Source organism: Macrobrachium nipponense, chromosome 25 (genome assembly GCF_015104395.2).
Source record: "Macrobrachium nipponense isolate FS-2020 chromosome 25, ASM1510439v2, whole genome shotgun sequence".
Classification (NCBI taxonomy): Eukaryota; Metazoa; Arthropoda; class Malacostraca; order Decapoda; family Palaemonidae; genus Macrobrachium; species Macrobrachium nipponense.
This window is the reverse complement of record NC_087214.1, coordinates 62,973,550-62,988,706: the sequence shown is the minus strand read 5'-3', so window position 1 is coordinate 62,988,706 and position 15,157 is coordinate 62,973,550. Positions and strand designations below refer to the sequence as shown.

At 42.5% G+C, this 15,157-nt stretch overlaps 1 protein-coding gene across 5 annotated transcripts in view; it reads right to left on the bottom strand.

Annotated features, from left to right (window-relative positions):
• The window catches only part of LOC135199452 (uncharacterized), a 107,984-nt gene extending 93,576 nt beyond the window's left edge, over positions 1–14,408 (bottom strand). For 3 of the 5 annotated variants that reach the window (XM_064227510.1, XM_064227511.1, XM_064227514.1), the window contains exon 1: positions 14,247–14,406. The gene's annotated coding sequence lies outside the window, so the exon portion shown is untranslated. Of the gene's footprint in view, positions 1–14,246 lie in introns of all 5 variants that reach the window. The other 2 variants (XM_064227515.1, XM_064227508.1) reach the window with 2 other exon arrangements.
• Between the last annotated feature and the right edge of the window lie 749 nt (positions 14,409–15,157).

Here is a 15,157-nt window from a genome sequence, read left to right as displayed (position 1 = left end):
GCCGTTGTTAAGTTAGTGTGGTAGTAAGAGCAGGAGAGAAAAAGGTCTAAGAGAATATCTCAACACGAATAATAATGATCCATCGTCTATTAAAACGTCTATCAACTTTATTTTCGACTGCTTGTATTACTGAACAATTACAAGTCACATTTCCTTTCTGGTTGTTCTAAACTACAGAACAGTTCCATTTCATGAATCCTTCAGCCTACATTAATTGGCTATCTACGGGCCTCAAACCAAATTTCCCGATAGCCATGATTTTACACAACTGGAACTTAAGCCTACACTTCATTGGCTATATATACCCAGTACAAGAACATCTATTTAGTCTTCTGCAACAGTAGTTCAAGCTTTAAGTCTTTTGTCTCGTCCGAGAATACTAGTGTAACTATAAAGTCTACTGCTAGACCAATTCGAACTATGGACGAACATTCACACACTGAAGAGTCGAACGAATTCTTAAAATATAACCTCAATGACAAGTTATTATTATTATATATGGGATGAAAAAATGTGACAAAGTTCAATTAATATAACCGCACAAACAGATAGTTTGCTGAGAGAAGAGAGAGAGAGAGAGAGAGAGAGAGAGAGAGAGAGAGAGAGAGAGAGAGAGTAGAGAGAAGAGAGAGAGAGAGAGGAGAGAGAGAGAGGAGAGAGAGAGAGAAGAGAGAGAGAGAGAGAGAGAGAGTCTAACGTGTTCTTTCTTAAAGTAGCTTGTTCCCAACGTGACAATTACCGTTTGAGTAAACCATCCAAGTGCAGTATGTACCGTTATAATTGGACTTACGTAAAGTAACATAAAAAAAATGCCCTCTCTTTCTACGTTGTTTAAATGCGAAAAAGACGAAAATAGAAACTTCACTAACTCTGCTACGAGATTCCAAGATATTCGACATACGAGCGCACATAATACCCTCAGAGTTTATTACCATTATTATTATTACTTAATAAAAATACTGGCCAGAATTGCCTACAACTGTTAAATATGTTAATCTTTTATCAACTCCAACCTGTGTGTGTGAATCTACTTTTAACTATAGCTGGTTCACTTAAGGTAGATTCTTGGATGAGCCGTATGCTTACGAGACGTTTGTTTGGAGGCCGCTGATTGGCTGATACCGGGAGGTAGGCAGCTCCCAGCCAATCAGCGCCCTCCAAACAAACGTCTCGTAGCCATAGGGCTCCCCCAAGAATCTACTTTAAGTGAACCAGCTTTAGTTAACTAAACGCCATGAGCTATGGCCAAGTATGGGGTAACTAAAGGAGAAAGTATAGGTCTATGGTTTAGCGGCGGTTAGAGACATCGCATTAACATATAAGTACTTCGTCTCACAGTCTGCTTTCACATTGAATACCATTGCTCGCTCTCTCTCTCTCTCTCTCTCTCTCTCTCTCTCTCTCTCTCTCTCTCAGGATATGGAGACACACGTGTGTGACAGAGAGCGAATCATTACAAGGCAGACAACATATAAGGAAGCGTTCTGACGAAAAAAGACAAACACAAAAATGGAAGCAGCTATAATTCTTGAATCCTTCCTTGTCCTACTAAAAGGTTCATCTGTTATTTGTATAATACAAACGACGAAACTAACTGTATAGTGTCAGACCTTTGAAAAAAAAAATAACATTCCCTGAGCACATGCATGTATCTTTGATTAAAAGGCACTAATACTTCATGACATGCATTATTACATTTCATGACATGCCTAAGTCTGTGCTGCAGCAAACTGCTTATGAATAAAATAAACAACAAAATTCAGTTTCATATGTCAACACTAGTAGGCTAACAATAAAAGATGGTCAACTCAATTAACAGCTGCTCTTGAATTATAAAAGACACAGCAAACTTCGTGTTTATTGTAATTTAATGGCAACCACTAGGGGTTAAATATAGCAAAGACCCACGTTAATCCATGCTGGTCTATGTATTACATAGATATTATTGAGCTACAAAACATTTCCAACAGTCACTTATTACCAATTTTGTTGAAACAAGCAACTGCTTGGTGCTTGCAAGCAGCCAGAGTGGAAAGACAAATCTGGTCAGTTTCCACTCAAATCCTTCATCAACCGATCACTTCCTGTGGCACCCTAATGTATATTTTTAAGACCACCATTACTTCTAACTGTAAATGTCTGCCTTCTGGTATCAACTCCATGCGGCTTAAAAGAATGTTTCACCTTAGAGGAGATGCCATGATTTTGTTAGACAATTCCATTTATACCTTGGAGAACCAAAGTACTATTAGCAGGGTCTCCTGGTTTATGATAATGATACCTTATCAGGCTTTCAAAATCTCTCTCTCTAAAAAGAATATGAATTTGCAGATTATATTCATTAGTAGTTACTTATATCACCTGACATAAATTAGATCACCAACTTGTTAAGAGTAATGAACAGGTGCTCTGATTAACAATAGTTATGAGCCTAATTCAAGCAACTTATCCTAATGTAGCTCAGAATGAACGAGGTTTTCATGGAGTTTTGGGATCTAATTGGGGTAACGCCTTCAAGTCCTTGTAGTAAGGGTTCTGTAGCTATAAACAGTTGCTCCATATTACTAAATACGTAGAACTCTTATTACTAAAGTATCTCCCAACAAAAATGCCCACAGTTCAACTATAATACAAATGTAGTTCAGAAATATATGTTAAAAGCTTAAAGCTATGCAAACCCCATGTACATAATGTACTACGTACTCAACAGCAAATTTAGACTAAAGTAAAACTTTTATTTTGGCTAATTGAATCACATTATTACACACAGCTAAAACTTATAGGAGGCTATACTACTCTGTAACAATAAAAATTAGGTGCATGGTGCACTGTTTTGTACAAAAACAATGGTACAATGTATTACTAACATTGCACTTTATAGCAAAACTTATCCAAGAGGAATTTTATAAATGCTACTTTTAGGAATTTTAACAATGCTACTTTTAGGCAAATTAAAATTGCAAGATCATTAATATTTGTTGCATACAAATATGCTGTCTACTTCACCAGCAGTATGGAATACTATACACTTTTATCTTCAATGCTGTATAGCATGAGACAACAACTAAAATGTATATGAATTACAATTTAAAACATATTTTTACTAGGTCCGATGTCAGGCTACTCTAGAGCAGGATTGAATCTATACACATGTAAAACTCAGCTATGAATAAAAAGTTAAACTTATGTCCTAAGAACAATGAAGTAACTTGTAAGGAAAATAAAGTTGTAGATGTAATGAAAGATAAACAAAAATGATATTGTAATGATACAAAGTTTGTTCATACTTACCTGGCAGATATATATATAGCTGTATTTTCCGAAGTCCGACAGAAATGAAAAAACTTACGACACACGTAGTGGGAGTCAGGTGGTTAGTACCCATTCCCGCCGCTGGGAGGCGGGTATCAGGAACCATTCCCATTTTCTATTCATAATTTTATTTCCACTGTCTCCTGAAGGGAGGTGGGTGGGTACTTAAATTATATATATCTGCCAGGTAAGTATGAACAAACTTTATTGTATCATTACAATATCATTTTGTTCATGAAACTTACCTGTCAGATATATATATAGCTGAATCCCACCTTTGGTGGTGGGAAGAGACAGAATAGAATTTTAGGAAACATATACATGCAGATAATTGATATCTTGGTTCCTTACCTGTTAGCATAGCTGGCTTCGTGGTTACTGCCACATAAGTCTTGCTTGTGCTACTAGAGTTGCCAGCGAGGTAGAGACCTATAAGCTGGTGCACTCAAGATGATCTGTCAACGGGGGCATGACCACGATGTGACTAGACCATTGACCATACAATGAGGGCAACGAAGTAAAAAACCACCTGGCCTAGTCCACCAAAGGTATTCCACTAAACTAGACTAAAGAAGGGAGATCCGCCTCGGGCGGTCGACCCCACAACCAAAAAACACACACAATTAAAAGCTCACCTAACCACTAAAGGAAAGGATGAGTGCTACCTCCTGCCCCCAAAACAGTGTCTGCAGCGACGTATGGTCCAAGCGACGAGCAATGTTCGTATGTCGCTTTCACCTCCCGCAGGTAGTGTGAAGCGAACACCGAGTTGCTCCGCCAATATGTGGCACTCAAAATGTCACTGAGTGCCATATTTCTGTGAAAGGCTATCGAGGTCGAAATAGCCCTCACCTCGTGGGCATTCACTTTTAAAAGCTTCATGTCACTATCACTACATGTGGAATGAGCTTCCTTAATGGTGTCTCTCAAGAAGAAAGAAAGCGCGTTCTTTGACATGGGAAGATCAGGCTTCTTAACAGAGCACCACAAGTTGCCCGAAGGTCCTCTACAGTCCTTCGTTCTGTCTAAATAGAATTTGAGAGCCCTGACAGGGCACAGGACTCTCTCTGGCTCACTACCCACGATCTCTGTCAAACCCTTGATTTCAAATGTCTTGGGCCAAGGGTTGGAAGGATTTTCGTTCTTTGCTAAGAACATAGGGCTTAAAGAACAAACTGCATCAGAGTTCTTAAACCCAACATGCTTGCTTATTGCCTGGATCTCACTAACTCTCTTTGCCGTCGCCAGAGCAGTTAGAAAAAGTGTCTTCCTTGTAAGGTTTCTAAGCGAAGCTAAGTTGAGCGGTTCAAAATCACTGGACATCAAAAACTTTAGAACAATGTCTAAGTTCCAAGAAGGAACTCTTGGTTGAGATACCTTCGAAGTCTCGAAAGACTTCAGGAGATCATGAAGGTCTCTGTTATTGGCTAAGTCCAGCCCTCTATGCCTAAAGACTACAGAAAGCACACTTCTGTAGCCTTTTATCGTAGGCACCGCTAAGCGAACTTCATTCCTCAAGTAGAGAAGGAAGTCTGCGATCTGGCTCACAGAGGTAGAGGTGGAGGAAATGCCTTTCTTCCTGCACCAGCTCCGAAAAACAGCCCACTTGGATTGGTATACGGCAATAGAAGAAGGTCTCCTTGCCGTTGCGATCGCTTTAGCCACAGGTCTTGAAAAACCCCTCGCTCTGGCCAACTTCTGGATAGTCTGAACGTGTCAGACGTCAGTCAGCGGGGAGGTTTTTGTGATACCTCTCGAAGTGGGGCTGTTTGAGTAGATCTATCCTTGGAGGCAGAGTCCTCGGAAAGTCTACTAGAAAAGACATGACCTCTGTGAACCAGTCGGTCGCTGGCCAGAAGGGGGCGATGAGAGTCATCCTCGTTCCCTCTGATGCCACGAATTTCCTTATTACTTCCCCTAGGATCTTGAACGGGGGAAAGGCATATACGTCTAGTCCCGTCCAGTCCCAAAGAAGGGCATCTACTGCTACTGCTCCTGGGTCTAGAACTGGTGAGCAGTACAGCGGGAGTCTCATTGTCCTGGAAGTTGCGAAGATGTCTACGAGAGGACATCCCCATAACTTCCACAACCTCTGGCATACTTCCTGATGAAGGGTCCACTCCGTCGGCAGAAGTTGACCTTGTCGACTGAGCAGATCTGCACGGACGTTTTCTACTCCTGATATGACTAGTCAGGATAGAGACGTCGTGTGCCTTCGCCCATAACAGGATCTCTTTTGCAAGGAAGAACAGGGATCGAGAGTGGGTTCCTCCCTGTTTCTTGAGGTATGCCAGGGCTGTGGTGTTGTCCGAGTTGATCTGCACCACATTGCCGGAGACTTCGTCCTGAAAGAACTGGAGCGCCAGATGAACTGCTGCCAGCTCCTTGAGGTTTATGTGCCAGGACACCTGTTCCCCTCTCCAGGTGCCTGACACTTCCTCCCCCCCCAGTGTTGCTCCCCACCCCGCGGAAGACGCGTCGGAAAACAACACTAGGTCGGGGCTCTGAAGCTTGAGGGAAAGACCCTCTGCGAGCTTCAAAGGGTCGGTCCACCATCTTAGATGTTCCTTTACCTCTTCCGATAACACCAGAATCGATTCCAAATTGTTTTGGTGCTTCCAATTGTCCGACAGGAAGAATTGAAGAGGTCTGAGGTGCAACCTCCCTAGGGAAACAAACTTCTCCAGTGAGGAAATGGTCCCCAGCAGACTCATCCATTCCCTCACCGAGCATGATTCTTTCCCCAGAAAGGTTGACACTTTGCTTAGGCAATCTAGTTGTCGTCCCTGGGACGGAAAAGCCCGAAAAGCCACTGAGTCCATCTGAATCCCCAGATAGACTAAAGACTGAGAAGGGGTCAGATGTGACTTCTCGAGGTTCACCAGAAGCCCCAGGGACTTCGTTAACGACAAGGTCGTGTGAAGGTCCTCCAGACACCGGTCTTTCGAGGAGGCTCGTACGAGCCAGTCGTCTAGGTAGAGAGATCCTGACTTTGGAAAGATGAAGCCACCTCGCAATGTTCTTCATCAGTAGGGTGAATACCATCGGAGCAGTGCTGAGTCCGAAGCAGAGAGCCCTGAATTGAAACACTTTTCCTTTCAGGACAAACCGCAGGTATTTCCTGGACTGGGGGTGGATGGGGACGTGGAAATACGCGTCCTGGAGATCTAGTGAAGCCATCCAATCCCCCGGTCTTAAGGCTCCCATCACTGACTGAGGTGTCTCCATCTTGAACCTCTGCTGACAAAGAGGTTCAGGTTGCTGACATCGAGTACCGGTCGCCATTCCCCCGACTGCTTTGGCACCAGGAACAGTCTGTTGTAAAATCCGGGGGAATTCAGGTCGGAGACCTGTTCTACGGCGTGTTTCACAATCATCTGATCTAGCAGATCGTAAAGCACTTGTTGCTTTTCTCCCTGATAAGAAGGTGACATGTCCCTGGGTGTCGTAGACAGCAGGGGTGGTTTCAGGAACGGGATCCGGTAACCCTTCTTTAAGATGTCCAAGGACCATTTGTCCGCACCTCTCTCTCCCAGGCTTGCGCAAAAAGCTGAAGCTGGCTCCAACCGGTGACTGAAGGACTTCTGTTTCACTTCTTGTTCTTGGCAAGCGCAGTGGCTCTGCCTCTGGAAGTGCCTCTTCCTCGAGGGGCTGGTCTCGAGGAAGAACTACCTCGAAAGGGCTTCGATTTCTTGAGAATCGAAACTCCCGAGGACGAAGGAACCGCAGGTCTCCTTGAAGATTGTGCGAGGAGATCTTGCGTGGCCTTCTCCTGTAGGCTGGTAGCAATGTCTTTTACCATAGCCTGGGGGAAGAGATGATCCGAAAAAGGAGCGAAGAGCAAATCTGCCTTTTGTGACGGAGAGACAGATTTAGCTGTAAAATTGCAAAACAGGGATCTCTTCTTCAAGAGCCCTGTGCAAAAGTGAGCTGTAAGCTCCTCCGAACCATCTCTGACGGCCTTGTCCATACACGACATTACGCTGGACAGCTCCCCCAGACTAATCAAGTCAGAACTCCTAGACTTGGCATCCAGAACTCCCAGACACCAATCTAGAAAGTTAAAGACCTCTAATGTCCGAAAGAGGCCTTTAAGGTGGTGGTCCATTTCCGTAGTAGACCAGGAAACTTTCGAAGAGGACAGGTGAGACCTCCTCGAGGCATCCACAATGCTTGCGAAGTCTCCTTGAGCTGACGAGGGAAGTCTAATACCTACGTCTTCTCCCGTCTCGTACCAAATGCCAGCTTTCCCACTAAGTCTCGAAGGTGGCAGGGCAAAAGAAGTCTTTCCCTGAGACTTCCTTTTCTCCATCCAGTCATGGACTTTACGAAGAGCCCTCTTAGTTGAAAGGGACTTCTTCATTCTGACAAATGCCGAGACCTTGTTGATCTTGGAAGAAGAAAGTTGCGAGGGAGGAGAGCGAGGAGCTTCCGGATGAAACGCATCTCCAAACTCCGATTGAAGAAGGCGGGTCAATACCTGGTAGTCAGAAGAGACTGCCGCCAAAGGTTTCTCATCATCAACTTCAACCGAAGCATCGCTAACCTCTGCTTCCGACACAGGTGAAGTCGGAGGAAGTAAGGCTGAACTAAGACTATCTGGTCTAAGTTTCCAAGAGGAGCGTTGCTGTGAAGTGGAAGGCAAAGCTGACTCCTTAATAGAAACTCCGGTTGTCTCTCTAAGACCCAAAGTAACTTGCAAAGTCTCATCAAAAACAGGTGGGTGACGACGAAAATCCACATCCTCGTCCACCCGAGCGTCCGCTGGCGCACACCTGGCGTCCACTGGCGCACGCCTGGCTGCTACTAGCGCGGGATTGGCGTCCACTCGCGCGCTGCTGGCGTCCGCTGGCGCACGCTTGGCGTCCACTGGCGTGCGTATGACGTTCACTAAAGCGCGCTTAACATCTCGCGCGCGCTCTGCTTCCGCCAGTGCACTCTTAGATGCCACTGGCGCTCGCTTGGCTTCCGACCGAGCGTCAAGATGCTGAACTTGCACAGAAGCGTCCACACAAATATCGAGCTCTCGCACCGCAAGTTTACGAGCGGGTAATACCGCTTCATGCGCAGAGCGAGTAAAATCCTCTTCACGTCCTCTAGAGAGCCGCTGGGGAGTCGCACGAACTCTAGCAGGCGAAGAAAGTGGAGAGATAGACGAGCGAGGAGAAGGAGAGGGAGACCTTCTAGATCTCTTCACAGGAAGACGGTCATCCTTTCTCCTGGGACGTGGTTGCGTCCCTCTCTTACAAAGAGCATCAGCAAGTTGTTGCTGCAAAGAGCGCAGAATCTTCTCAGTAGGAGAGGATTCCTTGTCAGGTGACGGGCTGATCCTGTGAGAAGGCGAGGGGCGAGAAGACGCCTTCTTCCTTCTCCCAGGAACTGCCGTTGAACGCGCTCGGGAGCGACTGGGGCGCTCAACAAAGTCATCATCCGATGACTCCTTACGTTTCTTCTGTGGCGGGAAGGCTGCGAACATACTCTCAGGCGAAGATCGCCGCTCGAGAGCAAAAACTGGACGTGAAGCGTCACGATCACCAACGCTCCTTTTCAGCGGGCGTGAAACAGACTGAGAGCTCCACACCTTGTGCGGGGAGGAAGCCTCTGAAGAAGAGAAGCACTCTTTCAGGAGACGTGCACGCGCACGCTCCTTGGCAGTCTGGGTAGCGTCAACAGATACTGCCGAAGGCACGTCAGATCGGTGGGCGTTCCCCGTAACCCTCCTGCGGCTTTCGACATGCCCTCTCCCTGAAACCTGGGAGTCCGGCAGCGGTCTAGGCCTAGAGGCGAAATGGGGCCGATCTGACGCACCCTCCACAAACGAAGGAGCACTGTCACTGCACTTTGCACCTTCACTTTTGCCTTCTAAGGCGAGCACTTTGGATTCTAAATTACGAATCGACTCTAAGATAAGCGTAAGGGTATTACCCTCCACAGACACTGTTTCAGGGCCCGAAGGCAACACTACAGGGTTAGGAGTAGTCATTAAAGGAGGGTTAGTAGGAGAAACATGAACTTCCTGACGTTTACCTGAAACGCTCCTGGAGGAAGACCTCCTTAACCTATCCCGTTCAAGCTTACGAAGATAGGACTCATACGCTCTCCATCCAGAATCAGAAAGACACTCACATTCCTTGCAGCGACTTTCATACATACAATCATGCTCCCTGCAACTCTTACACAAAGTATGAGGGTCTACTGATGCTTTCAGTAGCCTACCTCGACAATCACTCTTGGTACAAAACCTGGCGCTAGCCGAACTAGAACCAGACATCTTATTTAAAGAGAAATCAAGCCAAAATCAATCAAATCCACAATTAACGTGTGCCTAGCCACCGATCCAAAAGTCAAGATACCAAAAAATCAAAAAGGGGTACTTATAGTAGCCAAGTTTCCTAAATTCAAGACGGAGGTGCTGAAAACTGTGTTTACAACACCGGCGACAGAAAAATTATGAATAGAAAATGGGAATGGTTCCTGATACCCGCCTCCCAGCGGCGGGAATGGGTACTAACCACCTGATTCCCACTACGTGTGTCGTAAGTTTTTTAATTTCTGTCGGACTTCGGAAAATACAGCTATATATATATCTGACAGGTAAGTTTCATGAAAAAAAAGCAGTTTCTCATCTGCTACAGGTGACCAATTTGCATTCGCTGCAAAACTGTAACATATTTTAGTTGCACATGCCCATATTCATTCAAGTTGAAAAAGATGAGACTTCCCAGTACAGATCAACTACGAGGGAAGTAAGCATAATAATTAAAACTACAGTAGTATTCAGCTATACAGAATTCCCAGTAGAAAAGCCTGAATTGTCATGTGACCAGACCTTCATTCATCCAAATAAACTACACCGCAATTTGACAAAGTTCATTCAATAAAAAGAGCCTTATGATCAAATATTTCTGATGTGGTAAAAGGCATACATGCTAACACCACTGCTTACATTTCCTTGGGTGCTTTAGATCAATTTGAAGTAAAATATTGTAAATTATATTTAATGTATGTAAACCAGAAAGTGCTGTGGGACTCAAAGGTAAAGGGGTCTCTTGCCACATAGTCATCAAACTACTTTCATGAATGTCTCGGTCTCCTTTTCACCACTCATTTACAAACAACAGACAAATACTTAAGGTTAGCCCTATGAGGGCTCACAATTGTAAATCAGTGGGTTCACTGAAAAGCCTGGAAACTAACTAATACTAACTTCAAGGTCTTCAAAGAAAAATATAAATGACGATGTTCATTCGATGTCTAAAAAACTGTCAGACAAGTTTCACAAGTAAGTCAACAAACATAAGGAACATAAAACTGTAAGGCTGCTTGTTTGACAGATATTCACCCAAATAATAACAAACAAATGTACAGCAAGACATTATTACAGTATTATATAGGAGCACTCGACTACAAGACCCTTATTCTAAGAAATATATATACTACAGTACTATAAACTTGAGTCACACAACAGCTGTGTTGATAGACAACTAAAATGACCTGTTCTTATTTTACCACATGAAATCTGTATATACTGAGATAGAAGCTGTATGCCCAGTAATAAGAACTGCAGTTATCATGTCTAGACAATTTTAAAATTCTTAGAAAAAAAAGTTAATCCAGCACAACCTCAGGCTATTAATATAAATAATATCCCTCTCCTAAATGATTTTGCTATATTGATTGTTATATTTGAAGGCACCTTAAAGAGAAAACTTCTAACCAGATTGGAAACATGAACCCAAAAGAAAATGGTAGCAATGAAGTCCCAATAGAAATTATTGCAACCCACTTACCTAACCTCCCACCACCATGCGTAGCCTGTGAGAAAATACATTTCATGGAGACACAGTCAATGAAGGGGAAAGGAGACAAACTGAATGAACTAACCTAACTTTCTACAGGGTCTTTGACCCTGGGCCCATATTACAAGTTTCACATAAAAATGCATCCCACCTGTAGCCTCCCGTTAAAAAACAGGTCCAGACTGAAAATATGCCATACCTACTCTACAAGCTTAGGCTAAACTGTATATTTGCCACTAAACACAACCTACTCCACTTAGGTCAATTTGCAAAATGTCTGAGTTTCAAAAGTGAATCACATCTTGACACTCTGGATTTGATATTTGCTTTCCACCAACATGATAATGGATAAATTAGTCTTTTAATTAAAAGATAGAAAATTAAAATTTTGTAATCCACTGTGATTTTCTTAAAACTAATTTATTTTTGGAAGACTGTTGGTAATTTCTTACTCTGAAACTCAGATGTATACGTGATATCCTTAACCCATGCAGTGTAGAACTAAAAAATAGCCTTTTTAACACACAAAATATCTAATTAAGTAGTTCTCTTGATAATCCTGTCCAAATCAAGAAAAAAGTGTTTTTCATATACCATTTCAGCACTTATAAACATTATTGCCTACAGACAAAAGGTTATGACACTACAGTAAACGACAAGTGGCTGTATCCAAAGGTCTACTTTTCAAACTATGGTTCATAAGATGAATTGAAGAGTCCTTTATGAGCCAGTGTGATATAGGGGTTAAGGTTTAAATCAAGATACAATAGTTTACTCAGGATAGAGGCTACACAGATCATAGTAGTATGGCGGGAGGTCAGACAAGATGGCACACTGCCCCAGGTAAGATTAGGTTAGATATGGATATACGTATCCCTTTTAACCGACATTTTACTCTCTTTTAAGGAGAATGTCTCTGAGAAAAGACATATTTCTCCAACTCATATTAGAAGTTAATTTATCCCCTGCTGTTGGTGGTAACGACGAGGGTTTTTTTTTATAGTTTACAAATATACAAAAACCCAGTATATCTCTCCCATGCAGCTCCCCTACAAAAGGTGTAGGATAAGCAAACCCTTCATGCTCTTTATGATAAATTAGTCACATTACTCAACAAGTCACTATAAATAAATATAAAACATAATTTTTGCTACTTGCTCCATTCTGAGGTCTCCTTAATACTATATGCTCAATGGAAAAATCATACCATTATTCAGAGGACATTAGTCACCAAGATATTCACTAATAAATGCTGTTACCCGGCTGCACTTTTTCTAAGTTCCGTTAATGCGGGATTTTGGACTCAGGCTCTGCTTGACAAACTGGTTTCACTTCTTAGTCATGGTTCCTTCGGTGCAGATGCCTAACTTGTTTCTTGGGTTAATTCAGCCGATATGACTTCTTTTTTTGTTTTTACTAAATGTTTTTGACAGTCATTTCAGTAAAGTAATAAATCAATAGTTAAAGCGACACCTCACACTAGGTCAGTAAGGATCCTTGCCTACAACTGGTCAGGTAAACACCCAATACCCTAGATTACGATAAATAGGTATATCCTAAATATACTACCCTTTATTATAGCCTAGATACAATACGTCCTAAATCTACCCATGTTTCTCACTATGGGCCCCATAATTGTAGGATATAAGGGGGGGTGGGTTCCAGTATCTCCAAAACTAAAAATTGCTACCAAAATGAATGTCAGAAATATTCAAAACACAATAAAACATAGGAAAATCATATTTTCAATTCTGAAATACACTTAGGCCTACAGTTTAAAACAAAAATTTACCACAATTTTAACCAATTGTTTAGGGCCAAAGGGAGCCAAACCACCTGACCTGGTATAAAACCGCTATCTCACACAGCTTAAGCAAGGATGCAGCCTGCCACGGCTTCAACCACAGGTTGGGGAGGGGCTCCATGAGGGGCAAAACCCCACCCTTGGAGAATAGCAGAGTTGTGTTGTTTCAGGGAAGGTTAATTGGGTCGAGTTACTGTGAGTTATGATTACAGACATAAACCATAGTACTGTTGTTTTGGATGAGTGTTTTTCGGCATACCTTACTTTAACCTTGCTGCTCAGGCTAGTAGTATCCAAAGACCCCATTTCCCAAGTACATACCCACTTCCCCCTCCATGATAGACATACCCAGGTCTAGGGTTAAGTACGGTTGGAAATTTGAACCATGGTTTATCTTGTATTTCGCGTGATTTTTATTCCTTGAAATGAAATTGCTGCAAAATTGTTTTCTTTGCCATTTATCGAACCTTAAAAACCCACATCCCCATAACCAATTTTACTTGGTGGTGTTCCTTTTTGGGGGGTATTCCTTTTTTGGGGAGGGGTCCATTTTTACCGAGGTGGAAAAAGTTATAAACCATGATTTTCATTCCTTCTGGAATACCAGTTGATGGCAAACTTACTAACGTAATTGACCCCTAGATCATAACAGTTTCTTGCAAATATTCCAGAAAATTAAACGTAATACCCTGAAATCATTCCGGTTTCATGGAAATATTCCAGAAAATAATACTTAATACCCTTAAATCATTCCAGTTTCATGGAAAATATTTCAGAAACAATCAGACCCAGAAAGGTCACGATAAATACACGAGATTCCAGCCACCCTAAAAATAGCCTGGTGATAATTACTCTGCGAATATATATCGGTTAAGTATATCGAATAAGGGCAGGTGCTATTAAAATATGGCTTGAGGAAGCCCCTAAGTAGCATGACAGCCCAAATGACGACAAGTATTCAGGGGGACAATTATTAACGTTCACCCTAAAACGGGCGAAATCAACATTTCGGTTCCTCGTCTCTTAATCGGGAGATCGACAACAATCCCTGAGGAGTTTAAAACGTTTGTTTTTTCTTTTCCTTTTTTACGAGCTGTCAATTAATCTTTCCAGAACGTAATAGAAGAAGTAAACGTTAAAAAGACCAGACATGACATGTAAGACGAGACGGCGTCGCTAAAAAAAACTGGTAAAAAAATGATAATAAAATTCTTCGTCAGCGAAGGGTTCGTCGTCGTCGCTCGCAGCAGATTATTGAAAAGGGACGTCTTTCCCAAATCAATACGCCCCCAACCATAGACTGAATGACAGCTGCACTGTCACATACTTACGTTAGAGTGTCTGCAGCGCGATCATTCTCTCCCTCTAAGGACCAACATGTTAAATTATCCTGTACGTTTCGACGGGGTAGGGTTGGGGGTCTGCCTTTCGCCCCATCGAATGAACGCAGGTGATCATAACAACGTCTGCAGTGACACTGAGATCGAACTTCTGTTTTCTGCTACACGACCGATCAAATTAAAGTCTATCGTGTAGACATGTCGTCTGAATATTTGGGAAACAATGATAAAACTTCGTCTTATAAAACTAAATTCACATTAAAATAGTCTTTTAACACCTAAAACGTAAAGTCTATTTTCTATTTATTTCGTCAAATGGTAAGTATATCGATACTTTACTGATCCCGCAGTTTCGAAATCCTCCCAGTCTAGCAGACGAAACTAATTGAAAATGCTTATTGGGCGTGTTTTCCTCGTGACATAAATAATATTTTGAAGATGAAATTCTTTCAGATCACGTCTCTGCGTCTCCTTTAGGAGGTATTGGGTATTTTGACAATATACAGTCCTGTTAATTCAAAAGACGTATTTCGCGGGTTAGCAGACGAAACTAAGGCAGACGCTCTATTGGCAGACGGTTTTACAATTTCATTGCATCTGCATCATAATTAAGGCTTTTGTTTTTAATTTTAATAAAGCATCTCAAATGGACTATAATAATGCCCAGTACTGGCCATTTATAGACGGCTATGTTGTGTGAGATTATCCCATTAGCCCCCAACAAAACCACGAAGAAGAAACTATACCAAACAATCAATAATAACCAGTTGATTACTTTCATTTCCACTTTAACTGCTGTTTACATTTTAAGACTGATTTGCCTCATCTATTACAGCTTCTAAGATCATTGGTCCCTCATTATCTCCCCCATGTAAGAGAGCATACTACCAGGTGAGTATAAA